The sequence below is a fragment of the Micropterus salmoides genome, unplaced genomic scaffold (genome assembly GCF_014851395.1).
Source record: "Micropterus salmoides isolate LMB-PRFRI ecotype aquatic unplaced genomic scaffold, ASM1485139v1 Ms_hic_scaffold_5, whole genome shotgun sequence".
Classification (NCBI taxonomy): domain Eukaryota; kingdom Metazoa; phylum Chordata; class Actinopteri; order Centrarchiformes; family Centrarchidae; genus Micropterus; species Micropterus salmoides.
Window position 1 is genome coordinate 25,212,025 of NW_024044237.1, and position 6,789 is coordinate 25,218,813.

Consider the following 6,789-nt stretch of genomic DNA (forward strand, 5'->3'; position numbering starts at 1 on the left):
AAGTATGGTAGATACAGTATGTCTGGACACAGAAATGACATAGAAACTCATACACAGTAATATAAACTCTGCAAACATAGACTTCACATCACATTCATTACATTGTTTGCAGTTATGCATTTGACATTTTGGGAAATATGCTACTTAGACAAGAAAATTTATACCACCGTACTATAATTATGACGTTACAACCAGCAGCTGGTTAGGTTAGGCTAGGCTAGCTTAAAATAATGACTGGAAATAGGGAGTAACAGCGAGCCTGGTTCTGTACAAACACACCTAGCAGTACTTCTAATGCTCAATTAACATGTTATATCTTGATTTTTAAAATTTCGAAACACGCATTGTGGTTTAGCCCTAAGCCAAGCTAACTGACTGCTGGCTGTTGCTTCATATTGACCATACAGACATGGTAGCCTATCAGAAATTATTCCTTGTTAAACACACAGTTTGGATTTTAATTGTTGAACAGTGTGTTGTATGTGCAAATCTGGACACTAAGTAATGATGTGGGCTTTATTAAAGCAGAGGCTTTTTGGAGTATAATCACCACACATAAGAAGTGCATCTGAGGTGGACACCAGTTTAGGATCCCCTGAGCACCTCCCTTTGGACGAGTTTCAAGCACAAATTACTGGGAGGAGACCAGCCAGGTAGGAGACTAGAGGCAAACCAGGACATGCTGGAGGGGTTACATCTCCATTTGAGGTCCCCCAAGGAGAGGTGGAGGGAGATTTGGGGGTGGCAAAGGAGGGATGAACTGATTACCTCGCCCTGCTGCAACTGCAATCCTGACATGGATAATAAGTACCTGGAAAAGGGAATGATAGATGGTGGTTTATCCGGTCGTTCAGCAGTGCTTTTGCTGTGTATTGGCTTTCATTTTTGAAACGGTTACTTGCCAAGTGTAGGTGAGAGGGGTTTATGGGATAAATATTAATATTATGAGCAAAATAATAGGTACACTGCACAATCATGTACATCTCAGAATTTAATCATATCTCAAAAATGAGCAGAGTTGAGTCAACATTTCTCTGACACCGTCTCAGCAAAAAGTGAACATTACAAGCTTAAAGGATAACACAGCTATAATACTCTACTATAATATATTTTTCTGAACAAATTCCAGAAAGAGACCAAAAACAAAAGTGTATTAGTCAACCTCAGTCGTATTTTCCAACTCCCCTACTCTGTCTGTCTGTGCCACTCAACCTCAAGCCCGTTAATTTTTTACTGAAGAAAGAAATCTTTCAAATTGGGTCGTGAATATATAGTCTGAGTCATTTCCTAAAACAGCTGGGCACTGTAGATCTGAACAAACATGACTCAAATTGAAGTAAATAGTCTATTTGTTGAGGACCGTTTTCAGATGCAGATTAAAACTGCAACTTTAATCACATTGAGTATTTATAGCGGCAGGATGGTTTAAGTGGGATAGACTCAAAATAAGCCAGAGTGTGTTCATGGTAATGAAGGAGCATTTCACCCAGTGCAATGGTGCAGTTCAATAATGTGTCTTTAGTTTATGGTACAGAAGAATACACTTTATTAGATGTTTGTTACACAGAAAAGACTTGTTTGTTGAATCAATCTGATTTGTTCACAATTATAAAAGTATAAAATCTCACCAGGTTATTTTGTCCACAAAAGAGGAATTTTAAATTCCTGATTATTATACTGGTGTGTATGATGAGGTCCAGCTCCTTTAAAGATGGGATTACTTTCACCTTAGCCTTTTATAAGCTTCATTTTGTTTATTGTGTCTCAAGAGTTGCTGTCTAACATTAACCTTATAATCTGTCTTCCTTGGCAGTGACATTCATAATGGGATGTTTTATTTGGAGTCATAGTGAACACTGCTTTGGACAAAAAGACACAAACTGTAATAGTGCAGTCTGTTATTTTTGAAAGTGTATGTTTGGTGCGTGGCCGTGTCTTAGTCAACCTTATTGATATGGGTTATTTTCATGGGGCCTATTTCTATATTTGTTGCCCACTGTTTTATTTTTCCTCCAGGTTTATACCAGGCTGGGTTCACAGATTTGTCAAAGCTGACCTCAGAAGAGCAACATTTCCACCGCCGTAGGCTGTATACACAAACCTCAGCCCTGCAGACAGCATCTGAACGGCAGAGACATTAGCCCCATTTATTACCCATCCTGGCCAAAATTGTTTTTGTCCTTCACAGTGAGGGTTTGGCAGCATTTCCAATTACCAAAGACACTGTGTTGACCCTCAAGGGCATCGACAAGATGAGAAAAGATGTAGATGTGAGGAGGTTCCATTCTATTCAATCAATACGCTTTTTATAGGCTGCGCTCGTCTGTCAGAGGAACAGCAGTATCTTTATCCTCTGCAAAACATCACAGGCTGAATCATGACATGATGTCTGTGGATCAGAGCACAGGCACTTGTTTCATTGCTAAAACACTGTATGTTTCATAGCGCAGGTTTCCGTTTCTGCGACTTCAAAATCCTGTTTGATTTTCTAACCTCCAACCTATTTCAGTTTGAAAGTGTTATATGCTGGTCTGTGACAGCCACTCAGGCCTATTAACATACCTTAGTTTTGGAGGGTGAAACCTGGTGTAGGAGAAATAAGCACCTCACTCTAATTGGTATCCCACTGGCTGTTATGGATGCCTTTTGATTGGGTGACTGACTAATTGCCTGGAAGGTAGAGCTCTGAACCTGGTGAGCCAGACAAAGGGCCCCCATGAATCCAGGTACATGCTTGTACAGTAGGATGAAAATTGTGGCAGAAGAAATATTAATTTATTACGGAATATGTGCACCATTCAAAAGAGATCATATTAGAATCATATTGTCATGCTCTTGGGTTCTAGTGTGGTATTTGTCTGTTATTTTGTTAAGGTCCATTCCTGTTTTACTCTTTGCCTCTGTGTTCTTGTTTAGGTTTGGTTAGTTTGCAGTTGCCAGTTTGCAGATATGCTCAAAAGTCACTGAGCCAGGAGTCCAACTCAAGTCTCAAGTCTCAAGTCTCTCGTAGTTATAATGAATGTTGTATCACCTGCTGTGTTCAAACCAGGCTGCTTATAAAACTGCTTCGTTTTAAGGGATTCTGTAACTGTAACATGTTTTTCATTTACAGAGCACAACTATGTAATGTGCAATGCAATTAAAGGCAGGGTAGGCAAGTTGCTTCTAAAACACTTTTTGTCATATTTGTTGATATACACCAATGCATATTAAAAACTTAGGTGCACTAAAAAAGCGAGAATAAAAATCGGAACGAATGTTGTCCACAGTCCTCAGATTCTGGTCTGTAAAGGAATATATAGTTGTTAGAACTCCAAATGGGAAAGATCTGTGTAATTGGAAAGAACATTCATCAACATGATCAGATATTTTTATTGAACAGGGCTTTGTTGTTCTCTAACAGGACTTCTGTGTCCACGTTACACACCAGGTCAATGTACGTGACACAGATGAGCCGATGGCTGAAGCAGAGCTGTAGTTAGTTGTTGTAATCAGTAAACAATAATAAAAAAGTAATAACAATTGTGATGGATTACATAGCACTTTATTTTTTTTTGACACCCAAAGGGCTTAGGGGTAAACACCATCGCGCTGCCCTCCGCTCGTCACACTGTGCTCGTCCTCATGCGGTGTCGGCAACACGCGTCCACGTATTTTGGGGGCGTGGCTTTGAAAGGAGCCCAGAAGGGAGGGGGTGGGAGTTTCTCTGTTGGACACTTTCAAAAATCCAGCAGTTTCTTGCTAGTTTCTCAAACTTACCTACCCTGCCTTTAATGCCAGCTTATTAACTACTGTAAGTCAACACCAACTATGGGTTATCAAACCCAGTGTAACATTAACTGAATAAAACTGTAACCTGTTTATCACAGAGTATAATCATGTAGCCTAATGTACAATGTGTGTGTAGTGTGCCTCCGTATATATTGCCCTCAGTTGTATTCAGTCTTTGTTGCGTTGTAGTCTAATGTTGAGTGTTGTGCCTCGTGCGCTGTTTTCCCCTTGATTTCCAGATTGTTCCTTTGTTCTTGAATTACTAGTTACTAGTTGGACTTACCCCCTTTTTTGGATTACCTTTGCCTTTTGTTTGGACTCTCTCTGTCTCTCAAAACCTGCTAGCCCTGATTACAAAAATATAGTCAATACTAGAATAGACTTTGCAGCAGCCAGAAGGACCCTGCTTGAGGAAAAATTATTGCACACTGTCTCATAAGGGATTAACATGTCTGCAGTAGGGCCTGCAGACACCCTTTACTGTGCATTAAAGGTGATATCATCAGTCTAAAAACCAACAGATAACATTACTTAAGCCACAGAGGAAACCTAAACTCCAGGGTGGTGATGGCGCAGTGAATAAGTCACATGCCTTTGGTACGAGAGACCTGGGTTCAAATCCACTGTGAGACACCAGTGTGTCCCTGAGTAAGACACTTAACCCCCAGTTGCGACCTCTGACACAAATAGCAATTGTAAGTCGCTTCGGGTAAAAGCGTCAGCTAAATGAATAAATGTAATGTAGCAAAGCCAGTAAATAACACATCTGGTAAAAGGAAAATTAACTCTTTTAATAGTCATTTAAATAAGATGCGTGTGATAAATCAGAGAACCCATTACGAGTTAAGATGAAAGCTATTAAATATTTTAAGATTATGACCCATAATGAGTAAATTTATTCCATATTGAGTCTTTTTTTCTGTAGCCAGGCTTATAAATGTGGTAATGCTAAAAAAATAAAGAATTTATAAAATGTAGTACTAAAAGTGTGGGAGCAGCTGCATCCATTTTTTAGCCTCCAGATCATCTGACAAATTTCTTGCTGTGTTGCAGCTCACTACCACAATTTCTACCCAGGTTTTGAGCCTGCTGCACACTGGAAAAGTGCCAACATTAAGAATACTCAATGATATCAGTATGCAAACTAAATATGTTTGATTTTTTTGTTTTCTGTTGGTGCCACAGTCCACTGTACCAATTGATTTGGAGGATCTGCTCACAGCTGGAAATTATGAAAACACAATGCAGGCGGTGGTGAGACAGCTCCAAACAGAAAACAAAATATGAATAAATCTTTAGAAAAACATTCATCTATTTGGCTCAATCCCATTTCACCCCTCGCCCCTACCCCTCGCCCTTCACGTCTAGGGATAGGGTGTCCCGATTCTTGTTGCGATAGAGGGGTAGGGTGAAGGGGGAGGGCTACATAGCCTTGAAATGGAGATTTTTTAGTGGCACATTCCAAAAGAAGGGCTAAGAAAGTTCCCAGAATACAAGTATTTTCTTCGTATAATTTATGATTTCCATGGTTATTCTTAGTTTAATGTCATTTCAATGTAATATCGGGATTTTCTTCAAACCAATCATAAAATAAAAAATCACTTGTTCAGCTGCTAGCATGTTGTCTTGTTAGCTAGTTAGCTAGTTACATTAGTAACGTGGTAATGAAGCTGTGCTTTTTATTTTTAATTGGTGACTTGTTAGAGCACTTGACGTGTGATATAACGTTACCATACGAGAGAAAAACAGCATACAGGTAGGCCGACCTGCCATTCTACACTTTTGTTGCCTGGGTGTTCCTGACTGTATTCAGTTTTACCTGACCAATTCTGTCAACTAGTAATTACATTTATACACAAAAAACAACAGCCAATATGTTTTGAAGCAAACGTAATAACCCTTTCACATTTTCTATTATCATAATGAGGAAAGGCTGTTAATTAACACATCGGGCAAGTCGCACAAATGTTTATTCAAAACATATCAGTAAAATGTTCACTGACAACATATTTTGATCACTTCAATATCGTGACTACCACATTTAAAAAAAAAATTTTTTTGTATGTTTGGACTACGGCTTTACTGGGTTAAGGTTAAGGAAAGATTGTGGTCTGGTTTAATACAGAAAAACTTGAACTGACTTAAATCTCGAAAATCTTAATCAACATGCTTTTGTTGCATAAACCTAAACACAAATGGGTGTCTTAATATAAAGGGTGTGCCCACTCATAGGACCTTCTCTCTATAGATGCTCTCTATAACGCGCCGGAATTGAGCCTAGCCTGCCCAAAAGGATTTTACAATTATTGCAGTATTTCTCTTTGAGGACTTAAAGAAAAAGTATGGAAACTTTATAAAACATGTACATTGCAACGTGGTTATGTTGTGATTGGTAGGTATACTTTATATTTAAATAAAAAAAATAAACACAGAAATGTTAGAAACTGTAAAATACTGTAATGTTAGTTATTAAAGAGGTGGTATTGTGCTCATTTTCAGGTTCAAAATCTTATTTAGGGGTTGTACCAGAACAGGTTTACATGGTTTAATTTTCAAAAAACACCATATTTTTCTCATACTGCACATTGCTGTAGCTCCACTTTTCACCCTATGTGTTGTATGCTCCGCTCTTGAGCTACAGAGTGATGCATCTTACTTGTACGAAATCTTTGTTGGGAGTTGCACATGCGCAGTTCCCAGGTAAGGACTACTAGCCAATCAGAAGCAGAGAAGGGCAGGTCGTAAGAAACAAGGCAGTGTGATCCAAATCAAAATAAGCGGTATGAAAACCTGTTTTCCTCTGCCGTTGTTGCTGCAGCGGTCTGTGTGACGGCGGGAGCAGAGGGCTCTGTGAGCGGGCGGCTGGCCGGCCTCACACACTCATCCCGCAGGTTGGCACAGGCATACCCCACAACCACTTGCGGAGCTCCTCAACTCCAAAAATATTCATCACATTTTTGTTCCGCCATCACTTCTCTTAAAACTGTCAATATTCAAAATTTACACAGCTGATTTCTC